The sequence below is a fragment of the Oncorhynchus clarkii genome, chromosome 20 (assembly GCF_045791955.1).
Source record: "Oncorhynchus clarkii lewisi isolate Uvic-CL-2024 chromosome 20, UVic_Ocla_1.0, whole genome shotgun sequence".
In the NCBI taxonomy this organism is placed as follows: Eukaryota; Metazoa; Chordata; class Actinopteri; order Salmoniformes; family Salmonidae; genus Oncorhynchus; species Oncorhynchus clarkii.
The window spans coordinates 21,001,516-21,016,713 of record NC_092166.1 but is presented as its reverse complement, the minus strand read 5'-3'; the positions used below and the strand labels follow the sequence as shown (position 1 = coordinate 21,016,713).

The 15,198-nt window shown below is 40.4% G+C and overlaps 1 protein-coding gene across 1 annotated transcript in view; it reads right to left on the bottom strand.

Moving 5' to 3' along the window:
- The window catches only part of LOC139376075 (tenascin R (restrictin, janusin)), a 153,944-nt gene extending 144,104 nt beyond the window's left edge, over window positions 1-9,840 (bottom strand). Inside the window, exon 1 of the mRNA XM_071118234.1 lies at window positions 9,623-9,840. The gene's annotated coding sequence lies outside the window, so the exon portion shown is untranslated. The remainder of the gene's footprint in view (window positions 1-9,622) is intronic.
- Between the last annotated feature and the right edge of the window lie 5,358 nt (window positions 9,841-15,198).

Sequence of the window (15,198 nt, the reverse complement as noted above, 5' to 3'; positions counted from 1 at the left end):
ACCAAGAAAATGCATATCCTTGTTTGTTTGTCATTTTAGGATAAAATTGAAAAAAAAGGAGGCTATCCCTAAGAACTTTTTAAAGATGGGTTTGATTCAGAGAAGTTTAAGAGTTGGAAACCCTTGGCAGAAGCTATACACAGAATAGACCAGCATAATAGATGCATGGATGCTGTGGAAAGAAATTGTACCGGACACACACAAGCTCTTGGGGCCCCATGCGCCTGTCTGACATCTGTATATTTTTTCTTCATTTAATAAATCATTTTGACAGTAACCCTCCAAAAAGTAATTCATAACCCTTTTTAATTTCCAAATCTACTAGCAAGCTAAGTACCTGTTTCTTGGGCTTCAAGAATGTGACTGGTCGAAGTGCTTGAAAATGAAATGATTGAAAGTAGGGGGATATCGGTGAACAAATGCTGTGGTAAAGACTAAGACACCCCCAGTGCAATGAGTTTACCTTACTCAGGTGTTCAAAAGCGCATATCAGAACGAGAGCCTAATACTTCTTAGGTAGTTCTTTATGAGATTTATTTAGAAAATGATCTCTCTGCAAAAGTGACAGTTAAAGGGATGGTTAAAAACAGCTTGATTGCTTTAGCGACATCAGGGAAACCAGGCAGAAGGGAGTGGTGCTTCAAATACCGAAGTTCTGCAACATCTTTAGCTAAGCCTCTCACATTCTCCTTAATTGCTGCCCTCAACACGTTAAGGAAAGAGATTAACTGTATAGGAATCTCTGGGACAGGTTGTACTGATACTGGACAGCAGATGCAAACAGATGATCATCTTAAGTGGACAACAGTTCTTGAGGGCTCAAACTAAAAAAAAGTGGTTTGTGATTTGGTTCATACTGGTGAACTGGCGGTTTAGTTGTGTGGTTGCAATATAAACAGTCCCTTATCTCTGGTATATCTTGTAATGCATCATTCAAGACTACGTTTAAATTATGTGCAGCGCAATGGACACATGATGCACAATGTCTCAGGAAAGACAGTCTGGGTTGTCAATATAATTTTTTTTGTTATTATTTATTGAACCTTTATTTAACTAGGCAAGTCAGTTAAGAACAAATTCTTATTTACAATGACGGCCTACCAAAAGGCAAAAGGCCTCCTGCAGTAATGGGGGCTGGGATTAAAATGAAGAATAAATTAAATAAAAATATAGGACAAAACACACATCACGACAAGAGAGACAACACAACACTACATAAAGAGAGACCTAAAGACAACAACATAGCATGGCAGCAACATATGACAACACAGCATGGTAGCAACACAACATGACAACAACATGCTAGCAAAACAACATGGTAGAAGCACAAAACATGGTACAAACATTATTGGGCACAGATAACAGTACAAAGGGCAAGAAGGTAGAGACAACAATACATCACGCAAAGCAGCCACAACTGTCAGTAAGAGTGTCCGTTAATGAGTCTATGAATAAAGAGATTGAGATAAATGACAATACTCAGTATAGAAAACAGTCGGCCTGCAATATAGACCAATAGGCCGTAATGAAAACATTTGACACAAAAATGCAAGACGGCGCCTTACTGTACCTACTAAATCAAATCAAATCAAATTTTATTTGTCACATACACATGGTTAGCAGATGTTAATGCGAGTGTAGCGAAATGCTTGTGCTTCTAGTTCCGACAATGCAGTAATAACAAGTAATCTAACTAACAATTCCAAAACTACTGTCTTGTACACAGTGTAAGGGGATAAAGAATATGTACATAAGGATATATGAATGAGTGATGGTACAGAGCAGCATAGGCAAGATACAGTAGATGGTATCGGGTACAGTATGTACAAATGAGATGAGTATGTAAACAAAGTGGCATAGTATAGTATAAAGTGGCTAGTGATACATGTATTACATAAGGATACCGTCGATGATATAGAGTACAGTATATACGTATGCGTATGAGATTAATAATGTAGGGTAAGTAACATTTATATAAGGTAGCATTGTTTAAAGTGGCTAGTGATATATTTACATCATTTCCCATCAATTCCCATTATTAAAGTGGCTGGAGTTGAGTCAGTGTCAGTGTGTTGGCAGCAGCCACTCAGTGTTAGTGGTGGCTGTTTAACAGTCTGATGGCCTTGAGATAGAAGCTGTTTTTCAGTCTCTCGGTCCCAGCTTTGATGCACCTGTACTGACCTCGCCTTCTGGATGATAGCGGGGTGAACAGGCAGTGGCTCGGGTGGTTGATGTCCTTGATGATCTTTATGGCCTTCCTGTGACATCGGGTGGTGTAGGTGTCCTGGAGGGCAGGTAGTTTGCCCCCGGTGATGCGTTGTGCAGACCTCACTACCCTCTGGAGAGCCTTACGGTTGAGGGCGGTGCAGTTGCCATACCAGGCGGTGATACAGCCCGCCAGGATGCTCTCGATTGTGCATCTGTAGAAGTTTGTGAGTGCTTTTGGTGACAAGCCGAATTTCTTCAGCCTCCTGAGGTTGAAGAGGCGCTGCTGCGCCTTCTTCACGATGCTGTCTGTGTGAGTGGACCAATTCAGTTTGTCTGTGATGTGTATGCCGAGGAACTTAAAACTTGCTACCCTCTCCACTACTGTTCCATCGATGTGGATAGGGGGGTGTTCCCTCTGCTGTTTCCTGAAGTCCACAATCATCTCCTTAGTTTTGTTGACGTTGAGTGTGAGGTTGTTTTCCTGACACCACACTCCGAGGGCCCTCACCTCCTCCCTGTAGGCCGTCTCATCGTTGTTGGTAATCAAGCCTACCACTGTTGTGTCGTCCGCAAACTTGATGATTGAGTTGGAGGCGTGCGTGGCCACGCAGTCGTGGGTGAACAGGGAGTACAGGAGAGGGCTCAGAACGCAACCTTGTGGGGCCCCAGTGTTGAGGATCAGCGGGGAGGAGATGTTGTTGCCTACCCTCACCACCTGGGGGCGGCCCGTCAGGAAGTCCAGTACCCAGTTGCACAGGGCGGGGTCGAGACCCAGGGTCTCGGGCTTGATGACGAGCTTGGAGGGTACTATGGTGTTGAATGCCGAGCTGTAGTCGATGAACAGCATTCTCACATAGGTATTCCTCTTGTCCAGATGGGTTAGGGCAGTGTGCAGTGTGGTTGAGATTGCATCGTCTGTGGACCTATTTGGGCGGTAAGCAAATTGGAGTGGGTCTAGGGTGTCAGGTAGGGTGGAGGTGATATGGTCCTTGACTAGTCTCTCAAAGCACTTCATGATGACGGATGTGAGTGCTACGGGGCGGTAGTCATTTAGCTCAGTTACCTTAGCTTTCTTGGGAACAGGAACAATGGTGGCCCTCTTGAAGCATGTGGGAACAGCTACTATAGGCTTCTCCATAGAAAACCAATTGAGATTGGCATTAATTGATTGGTTTTGCACACAACAACCTTCTATCCAAGCTGGGAGATGATAGCACAAGGAAAGCTCTTGTCATGCTGGTTCAGGTAGGCTATACAGGACAGTTGTATATATATTTTTTTTTAAATGGCTGCTGATTAATATGCTGTTGAATAGAAAATATATTTTTTTATCTGCAATATTTGAATTTCAAACTTCAATTACTGAACAAGTAATTACATTATTGAGGCAAGCCAGGAGTCTAAATGGACGCCCTGTAACACCATGTACTGGACAGTGCAATAGAAAATAATTCAGAATACTTCACTTTTTTTAACGTTACAGCCTTATTAAATAATTGATGAAATTGTTTTTTCTCTAATCAATCTACACACAATACCCCACAACGACAAAACAAAAACAGTATTTTAGAAATGTTTTCAAATGTATTAAACATTTTTTTTATCTAATCACATTTACAGTTGAAGTCGGAAGTTTACATACACTTAGGTTGGAGTCATTAAAACTCGTTTTTTAACCACTCTACACATTTCTGGTTAACAAATTATAGTTTTGACAATCGGTTAGGACATCCACTTTGTGCATGACACAATACATTTTTACAACAATTGTTTATAGACAGATTATTTCACTTAGAATTCACGGTATCACAATTCCAGTGGGTCAGAAGTTTACATACACTAAGTTAACTGTGCCTTTAAAAAGCTTGGAAAATTCCAGAAAATGATGTCATGGTTTAGAAGCTTCTGATAGGCTAAATGACATAATTTGAGTCAATTGGAGGTGTACTTGTGGATGTATTTCAAGGCCTACCTTCAAACTCAGTGACTTGTTCCAAAGCCACTCCTGCGTTGTCTTGGCTGTGTGCATAGGGTCATTGTCATGTTGGAAGGTGAACCGTTGCCCCAGTCTGAGGTCCTGAGTGCTCTGGAGAAGGTTTTCGTCAAGGATCTCTCTGTACTTTGCTCCGTTCATCTTTCCCCTCGATCCTGACTAGTCTCCCAGTCCCTTCCGCTTTATTGTCGGGATGTATTGGCCAGGTGATGAGTGGTGCCTGGTTTCCTCCAGACGTGACGCTTGGCATTCAGGCCTTAAGAGTTAAATCTTGGTTTCATCAGACCACAGAATCTTGTTTGTCATGATCTGAGAGTCCTTTAGGTTCCTTTTGGAAAACTCATTTTACTGAGAAGTGGCTTCCGTCTGACCACTCTACCATAAAGGCCTGATTGGTGGAGTGCTGCAGAAATGGTTGTCCTTCTGGAAGGTTCTCCCATCTCTACCGAGGTACTCTGGAGCTCTGTCAGATTGACCGTCAGGTTCTTGGTCACCTCCATGACCGTCAGGTTCTTGGTCACCTCCATGACCAAGGCCCTTCTACCCCGATTGCTCAGTTTGGCCATGTGGTCAGTTCTAGGAAGAGTCTTGGTGGTTCCAAACTTGTTCCATTTAAGAATGGAGGTCACTGTGTCCTTGGGGACTTTCAATGCTGCAGAAATGTTTTGGTACCTTTCCCCAGATTTGTGCCCCGACACAATTCTGTCTCAGAACTCTATGGACGATTCTTTTGATCTCATGGCTTGGTTTCTGCTCTGACATGCACTGTGAGACCTGATATAAACAGGTGTGAGCCTTTCCAAATCATGTCCAATCAATTGAATTTACCACAGGTGGACTCCACTCAAGTTGTAGAAACATCTCAAGGATGATCAATGGAAACAGGCTGCACCTGAGCTCAATTTCAAGTCTCATGGCAAAGGGTCATGCTTATGTAAATAAGGTATTTCTGTTTTTTATTTGTAATAAATGTTTTCTAAAAACCTATTTTCGTTATGGGGTATTACGTGTAGATTGATGAGGGAGCATTTTTATTTATTACATTTTAGAATAAAGCTATAAAGATTTTTATTTAATTTAAGAAGTTAAGAGATCTGAATACTTTTCGAATGCACTGTATAGCATTGTGAAATGTTAGGCTTAACATGAGAAAATCACGACCAAATATGCCTACCAATAAACATTGGTCTATTAGCTAAAGCAAAGCCATAGGCTACATGCCCTGGCACCACAGAAAGTCCATCATCAATTCAATAGGCAGATGCATAGTCATGTCGCAATTTGGACAGCAATCGGAAGTCTATACTTTGTGAGTGGCTGGCTGGCTAACGCATTCAATTAATTTTGATTTTAGGGAAGGTGGGGGGGGGGGGGGGGGGCGAACTCTGACCAGAGACACTGCATTACGCCACTGCTCTCATCCCACTAATAAGAAGTCATTAGCATGGCCCTCCTCGTTCCCTAACGTTGGGAGGAGAAAATGTGGATAAAAATAACCTCAGAGACCCGTAAGGCAAATGCTTGTTAAAGAGATACTGTACTGTTTCTTCCTTACAGAATGATTTATTTGAAGCACCCTATAGTATACTGCTACACCTGGATCAGAGAAGCAGAAATTATACCCAACTTGGGATGATGAACAAATCCCATGACTGTTGTGAAGATCAAATAAAACAAAACACCTTAACAAATATAAAGAGAACAAGTCCACATACTATACTTTTAGAGATCTGGTCTAAGAAGTGTCCTAACAAAATAGCGAAAATAATTAAAGAGGGCCTATGTTTCAAATGATTATTAGCTGAAAGATGGATGGTCTTCATTCATCCTCATCCTTCTTAACTTTTTATTGCGGTTCAGTTTAAGTGTTCTCTGGGTTTTCTGTCGACACAAGCAGTAATATACTGTTGTGAATCCGAGGAGAATTAAAGCTAATCCAAAACTCCTGTCCAGCTATTGGAAATCATATTTGATTTATGCTTTTTTTTTCTCCCCATTTCCTTCAGGTTTATGGCACAATCAATCGCCTGGTTAGCTCAGGCATGATCAAACAGAGCTGATAAGACAAACGTTCTTTGTCACTGAGCAGTATATAACTGGGATTTTTTAGCCCTCCATCGATTGCTGATTTTCTCTGCCCAGCACTGCAATTCAAAGCAAACTGTAGGTAGTCGGAATCTATCTTGCCGGATAAGACTCCTGACCACCAAACTGCTGACTTGTTGCTCGCCCACTGTCACTTAACATTTATCTGAGTCTGGTATCATTTCGGTGCTCAAAGAGCATGCAGACTTTCGAATAGAGGACACACAGAGAACGCTACTACTGTATGCAGCCTGCCTTGGGCAGCCAAACCGAAACAGTGTAATAAGATCTTCATAGTTAATATATTCATCATAAACATTAATGAAGACAGGCATGGTCTAAGTTCAACACTAGTGCTTTGTTGTGCCAGAGGATTGTCTCCAGAGCTTTTCTCCACAGGCCAGAATAGAAGCCTGGCACCACTGCAAGCCAATGCACTTTAACTCCCCCACTGGTGATGAGAAAAAAGCCATGCTACCACGGGTGCATGATAATAAGTAACATTGTACATTTCATATGGGCTCTTACTCTATCTCTCGCCAGGGAAACAGAGGGTTGCATAGGTAGGAAGATTTGCATGAGCATGAGTTTGTGTGTTTCATTATTTTCTGTTTTCTATACTTTGATTTTGGGAAATGGAAATGCTTGTGTGGCTTTTTCTGTGTGTGGTGCAGACAAATCAGTGCAGGGTCTACAGAGCATTCATCAAACAGATTGAGAATATGACAGAACGGACCATGGTGACCCCAAAGGGATGTGTGGAAGACTGGTAGAATAATCTAGAGAAACCACATAGCAGCATCTCTATACTGTATCATCAGTGTGCATTGCATGCATCCACTGTCATTAGCTAATGACCTTTGATTGTAAGTGTAATAATATTGTCCTAAAATAAGCTTGAAATGGGATAGCATGATGGAGGAAACCAGAGACTGTTCAGAAGTCCTCAGTTGCATTTTTTTTGCAAGAAGCTGTTCATCACACTGTCAGTTTCTTTATTACAGTGGCCCGAGAGAAACACAATGGTACAGATTTAGGTGGATCTGGCTATTGGTATTATGTACACCTGAACAGTGTTTTGGCAGCTCTGTTTGTCTGAATACATTATTTGATTGATGATACAAATGAATGAAATACCTCCATTTGAATGCAGAATAATGAGGAGTAATGGGGAAACTTCTCTAACAAAATCACCGCTGGGCGCAACAGGGAACTAAATCCCCAGGATTTAAATATTATGTCAATGATTAATGACCACATAGACTAACATCATCTTGTTGTTTGGCTACCCATTGGCACACTGGTAAATATTAATTATTCACATAGAGAACAAAAAGAAACCGTCCTGAGCTCTAGAGTAATGAAACAAGCTGAGGCAAAAAAGAGAAAGAGCACCACTTAATGATGTCAATATTTTTAACCTAACCTAATGAATAAGTCTATTTCTAAGCGTTATTAATGAACAAAAGTCCACAAGGAATAGGTTACGATGTTTTTCTATCAATTCTCTTAACATATAGCACAGACATATTATGCCTTGTGATTTTCAGCCATTTTACACACATTCATTGATCACTGTATGGTTAGCAAGCTAGCTTCTAACCGAAGTCACACTTTATGGATGGATGGATCTACTTAGTAGATGAAATAGAGAGAATGTTATCTACATTTTCAGACTTAGGGAACCTTTGAAAGCATGGCTCATGCTAATGACACAGGGTCACAGGGGAGAAGGGAATTGAGAGGCTGGGAGGTATGATGAATCCTAAGACTGATTCCTTTCTACCTCCAGACTCACAGCCAGCCTATATCCACATTGCACACAGCATGAAGGTGGTGCCTAAAATTAACCAAACGATATCTCAGAACAGAAGAATACTACTCTACACCGCCAGACTCTTTCAGCATACATAAAAATCAGACACAACTCAAAGGTGGTGCCTAAAATTAACCAAATTATATCTCACAATCACAACACAGAATGGACCAACAGAGTTATTTTGCAATGGTGTGAGATTTCTGTACAGACTGTAAATCATCCAAAAGAGTATGCCCTAGGACACCCCCTCACCAGATGTTAACATCATGCTAATATCTAACAGCAAACCTCCGACTCTCTGGTCCATGGACAATATGTTCAGCTGACTTTGACCAATTAGACACATGAGATATATGACAGTAACCTTCACTGGGTGATGCTGTCTAGAGGAACACCAGATATATAGCTAAATGTTTCCCAAAAAAGAATACCATGAGATAAACATATTATTTCTGGAGATATAAACCACACTATATCATCCTTATCTGACACAACATTAAAGGAATGATTGGATGTATATACACAGTCATTTTCTTAGTCAACAGCAATAATACTTGGCTTAGATTTGATCTGGGGAAATAAAACGAAAATACAATGATAGCAGTGGTTTAGTTTCAGACAACAATGTGATCAAGACTCAGTGACCTGGTGGTTAAGGGGTCTGCAGTAAAAACAGAACTTAAAAGAACGGAGTTGTATGATATGACACGCCACCACTTTTCACACGTACACAGCAGGTGAAACAGTAAGTTCCTTTGATATTTCTTGTTGTTGACATTAATGACAACCCCAGATTTTCTTGCTAAGTGAGCCATTCACAAGCCTCAGAACCCAGTGTGACATTGGCTAGTTGAGACACTTGAATATGTAGGGGAAATTAGGGACACTGATAGTGTTCCTACGAAACAAGTCAGTTATGGGTTTGTTTCAAATTGTATACTCGGCACACGGAATAAATCTATACCCTATAACCCTATCTATACAATGCATGCTACATTATGTGATCAATTGAACATGTCATTTATTGTTAGAAAAGGTTAAGTAATGATAAAGATTATTTTTTTGTTTTTATTAAATTTTTCCAGTGAAATACAGAGTAACTAGATACGGAACCATATACTAGGTGTACATTTAAAAACAAACTTTTTAAGAGTACTGATTTTGTTGTGATATGAAATGTGCTTGCCATTAAAGTCTGCAGTACTTTTGCATTACTTTTGGAGTACTCATTGTCGTGTGAAATTGTATCAGTATCAATTAATGTAACATGAAATTGCTCTAGCGCTTGATGAAACTGTTTCTAACAATATTAGAGGGGTTTAGTTTCCTGATGTTGTCTGCTGTTTAGTCCCTGCTGAGGAGTCATTAGCTGGATATTGTTGTGGCCCCTCTGCTCAGCAGGATAATGTTTTGATTGATATATTTGTTATCTTGCCCCCGTCAACCAAACCCCCGCCAGGAACAAAGCTATACCTGACATCAATTTCATATTTTTTTAAACATGCAGTCTAACTTACCCAATTTCCCTCGGTTTATCTCTCTCTTCCCTCTGGTGCCGGTCCCTTTCTCTCGCTGTACACTGATCTCCAAGAGGCTTCTCTCTCACTCTCCTAGCATCTTTTGCCGACTGTATTGATCTTTCAGCCAAGTATGTATGTAGCCCTGTATTGTTACTACTGCTGATCAGATGAGAGCTCTCCTCTCTCCCTGCCTCTCACAGCTGCAATGGGGAAGCAATGTGTGCTCCTCGCTTTTGCTCTCTCTCTCCCCCGCTCGCTCTCTGACTCGCTCTCTGCCTCTCGCTCTCTGACTCGCTCTCTCTCTTGTTGTGCTGTATTGAACTCTCTGTGCTGTTCCTCTACTAGTGCAGCCCCTAGTGGGCGTTCCAGACACTACTTGTAGCAATCTCACTGTGATTGTCCCAGCTCAGTACACATCGAGAAGGGGAGGGGAGGCAGGAGGCAGGAGGGAGGAGGGTGCCTGGGCAAGTGCATGATGCCTCTGAAGAACAAGGTGCAACCTGGGCGGTCAGCAGGCAGCAGGACCCCTACCTTCAAGAAAATATACTGTATGTAACAGAGATGTGAATTAATGTTTCAGCAGGCAATCATAACCAAATAACTATACACACATGAAGGTGAACAAGCACTCATTGATGCTTCTACCTGACTGGTTTTACACAATTCTGATAGTATCTGAATGTGATGAGGTTTAAAGGAAAACTCCACTTATCATCTAGAATAATCCAGTTGGTAGCAGGGGATCATAGATAGTCACACTTTTTGAAAAGGTTAGGATTTATCTTACAGTAAGTTAGTCTACTTTAAAAAAATAAACACGTATTGTCCTATCATCAGGTGTATTATAATGGAAAGAAGTAATCAACATTTAAAAAAATTATAGATTTGGTAGATGGTTATTAATTATTCTGACCTCCCTACATTATAATTGGAAGAGGAAATATACAACTCATAGTCTATTAGCTAGAAATGTAATTCCAAAACCATTTTTGCTGAAAGAGGCTGTTTAGCTGGTTGTGTTGGCAAAAATGTACAGTATCAGTCAAAAGTTTGAACACACCTATTCATTCAAGAGTTTCTTTATTTTGTAAGTATCTTTCTACACCGTAGAATAATAGTGAAGACATCAAAACTATGAAATAACACATGTGGAATCATGTAGTAACCGAAACAGTGTTAAACAAATCAAAATCTATTTTATATTTAAGATTCTTCAAAGTAGCCACCTTTGCCTTGATGACAGCTTTGCACACTCTTGGCATTCTCTCAACAAGCTTCATGAGGAATGCTTTTCCAACAGTCGTGAAGGAGTTCACACATATGCTGAGCACTTGTTGACTTCTTTTCCTTCACTCTGCGGTCCAACTCATTCCAAACCATATCAATTGGGTTGAGGTCGGGTGATTGTGGAGGCAAGGTCATCTGATGCAGCACTCCACCACTCTCCTTGATCAAATAGCCCTTACACAGCCTGGAGTTATGTTTTGGGTCATTGACCTGTTGAAAAACAAAAATATAGTCCCACTAAGCACAAACCAGATGGGATGGCGTATCCAGCAAAGCACCCCCACACCATCACACCTCCTCCTCCATGCTTCACGGTGAGAACCACACATGCAGAGATCATTCGTTCACCTACTCTGCGTCTCACAAAGACACGGCGGTTGGAAATAAAATCGAATTTGGACTCATTAGACCAAAGGATAGATTTCCACCAGTCTAATGTCTATTGCTGGTGTTTCTTGGCCCAAGCAAGTATCTTCTTCTTATTGGTGTCCTTTAGTGGTGTTCCTTGCAGCAATTCAACCATGAAGGCCTGATTCACGCAGTCTCTTCTGAACAGTTTATGTTAAGATGTGTCTGTTACTTGAACTCTGTGAAGGATTTATTTGGGCTGCAATCTGACATGCAGTAAGCTCTAATGAACTTGTCCTCTGCAGCAGAGGTAACTCTGGGTCTTCCTTTCCTGTGGCGGTCTTCATAAGAGCCAGTTTTATCATAGCGCTTGATGGTTTATGCGACTGCATTTGAAGAAACTTTCAAAGTTCTTGAAATTTTCCAGATTGACTGACGTTCATGTCTTAAAGTAATTATGGACTTTCGTTTCTCTTTACTTATTTTATCTGTTCTTGCCATAATATGGACTTTACCAAATAGGGCTATCTTCTATATACCACCCATACCTTGTCACCACATAACTGATTGACTCAAACGCATTAAGAAGGAAAGAAATTCCACAAATTAACTTTTAACAAGTCACACCTTTTAATTGAAATGCATTCCAGGTGACTACCTCATGAAGCTGGTTGAGGGAATGCCAAGAGTGTTTAAAGTTGTTATCAAGGCAAAGAATGTTTGAAGAATGTCAAATATAAAATATGTTTGGATTTGTTTAACACTTTTTTACTACATGATCTCATATGTGGTATTCAGTAGTTTTGATGTCTTCACTATTATTTCACAATGTAGAAAATAGTAAATATAAAGAAAAACCTTTGAATGAGTAGGTGTGACCAAACTTTTGACTGGTACTGTATGTCCAAGTCAAGAAGGGTTCCTTGCAGCATTTGGCACTTGCTTTACTATTAGCTTATTCACAGGTGCTTTTTCAAAGCCAATGTCAGATACTCCAGTAAGTGTAATTGAGTCCAATGTAATTCAAAATGTTTTCATTCTCTTGTTGGATCAGGGTGATTCCCTGACACTGTGTTAACTAACTTCCAAACAAGCTTCAATGCCATACAACACTTCTTCCGTGGCCTCCAACTGCTCTTAAACACTAGCAAAACCAAATGCATGCTTTTCAACTGATCGCTGCCCGCACCCGCCCGACTAGCATCACTACTCAGGACAGTTCTGACCTAGAAAACGTGGACAACTACAAATACCTAGGTGTCTGGCTAGACTGTAAACTCTCCTTCCACTTATATCAAACATCTCCAATCCAAAATCAAATCTAGAATCGGCTTTCTATTTCGCAACAAAGCCTCCTTCACTCACGCCACCAAACTTACCCTATGTAACGCTCGTCTGAAGAAGAGGACCAAGGTGCAGCGTGATACGCGTTCATGATTATTTATTAAAACTGAACACTGAAACAAAATAACAAAGTGAAGCAAAACGAAACAGTTCTGTCTGATGCAGACACAAAACAGAAAACATAGAAATAAAGAAACAGTAAAGTTACAATCAGATTTGTATGTGTTCAGACAGTCATTTGCTGACAAGAACACACTAGTAACAACGGGTGTGTGTGCAGTGGTGTAGGCTGATTGGTGGTGGTGCTTGTGCTTCCTATCGCTCAGAAGTTATGCAGCAAGCTATGGTGACAACAATGGCTGTCATGGACGTTTTCCAGTTGCTTTGAATTTACAAAATCATTGGGTAAGATCACTTTTAAAGCCTCAAAGGATAAGACGATCGATCCAACCTTCAAAACGAGTCCTTATTGGCTAGCCACAGCAGTCAACTAGCTAGCTATGTAGCTGTTTAGCATTCTAGCACATTCACTAATGTTTGTAAACAATTAACAGAGTGGCTAGCAAGCAACAAGATATGCCAAATAACTGTCTAAAAACCACTTGAGGGCATATAAATAAGATTTGACTGTTCAAACTGCAGGAACAATAACAGATTGGAATTGGATATGCAAATAGATAGGATTTGAGTCACTTCAAACCGCCAGTTTGAACACAGCAGGTAGCCTAACGGTTAAGAGCGTTGGACCAGTAACCGAAAGGTTTTTGGTTTGAATCCCTGAGCCTACCAGGTGAAAAATATGTTGATGTGGCCTTGAGCAAGGCACTTAACCCTAATTGCTCTTGTAAGTTACTCTGGATAAGAGTGTCTTACTAAATTACTCAAATGTAAATGTTAAAATGTGCAGAGGGAGGAGCAAAGCCATGCATAGGCCTTTGGCATGGCAGGTGGGCAAAGTACATTATTTACATTCACAATTACCTACTGTTCCTGTTTCAAGACATTATATATATATAAAAAGACAGCAATAGACCACAACATGTAAAGACCAAACACTATACTCTGATACTCTCAGGATTCCTTTAGCTATAGATTGAAGCATGTCACTAGGCAGGTCAAAACTACATCCCACCAAAACAGGCTGAAATTTCAGGCAATATTTTCAAACAGCTCTTAGACTAAGTGGGCATTATCATAATTTTCACAATTTCACAGTATTACTCCAACCTTATAGTGTGGAAATATATATAAAACATAGGGTAATCACATTTTTGACTGCACTGGGCCTTTAATAGACCTATCTCTCAGTAAGACAGATCTACAGTACTAAATACTTTCAAGTATTTGATGCTGGTGTTGTGATGCAACTGAGCAACCATTGTGTTGTATCTTGCTTTCAACAGGACAGTAATTTTAATAGCAGTGAATGAAGTGTGATTCAAAACATAGAGGATCTTTTCCAGGGCAGAAACGTACTATTAAAAACAACAAAAATCACTGAGTGCTGTACATTTCATAAGCATTTTAGTTGGAACACAATCAAAATACTAGAGTGTTTCCTACAGAGAGGAAAATTATATTCCTAAACAGCATGATATTTGTGCAGAAACTAAACAGCTCTTACAGATGCAGATAAAGAGATGCATAGAGTATCAGTACTGTAGCAATAATTCTTGAGATATAAAGAAAACATGATAGTAATGTTTGAAACAATGAGAAATAACCTTTGGTTATTATTACTGTATTACTGCATCACATTCCACTCCCAGGATCACCATGTCAGGCTAATTAACAATGCATATGAATAGATCAAATAAATCACAGCCACACAGTCCCTCAAGATATGTATAGAGTAGTGACATCATAGTTTTCATTCTGATGAATATACATTTTTCACATTAATATCTCTTCTGTTTCATCCACACCTGGACATACATAAACCTAACAAAGAAACTGTTTAAACAGAAAATGCATCAATATGAGGAGATCAAAGGCTTTCACACAGAAAAACAGCTCCCAGAACACACCACAGGCCTATATGTTGTACTTGGGAAAAATTCTAATACAACACACAAAAGAATCCAATATATTCTGTATAATATAAAACTACCATCTCATCCCTGGCACATGCTCTCATCTGGGAGTGAACACGAGGCATTATCAACGGCAATTCATGCAGTGGAGAATGGCGCCGACAGAGATGGTTGCCTCGCTTCAGGTCCTTAGGAAACTATGCAGTAATTTTTTTTTTTATGTATTATTTCTTACATTGTTAGGCCAGAAAATCTCAAGTGTTATTACATACAGCCGGGAAGAACTATTGGATATAAAAGCGATGTCAACTTACCAACATTACGACCAGGAATACAACTTTCCTGAAGCGGGTCCGTTGTTCGAACCTCCACCCTGGACATGGGATCTTATCCCAGAGGCCGACCCAAAACAATGCGGTTGCCACAGGAGAGGCAGATGGAGAGGCCTTCTGGTCAGACTTAGAAGGCGAGCATACCATCCACCGCTTCCAAGCATATTACTCGCCAATGTCTAATCTCTAGACAGCAAGGTGGACGAAATTAGGGCACGAGTTGCCTTCC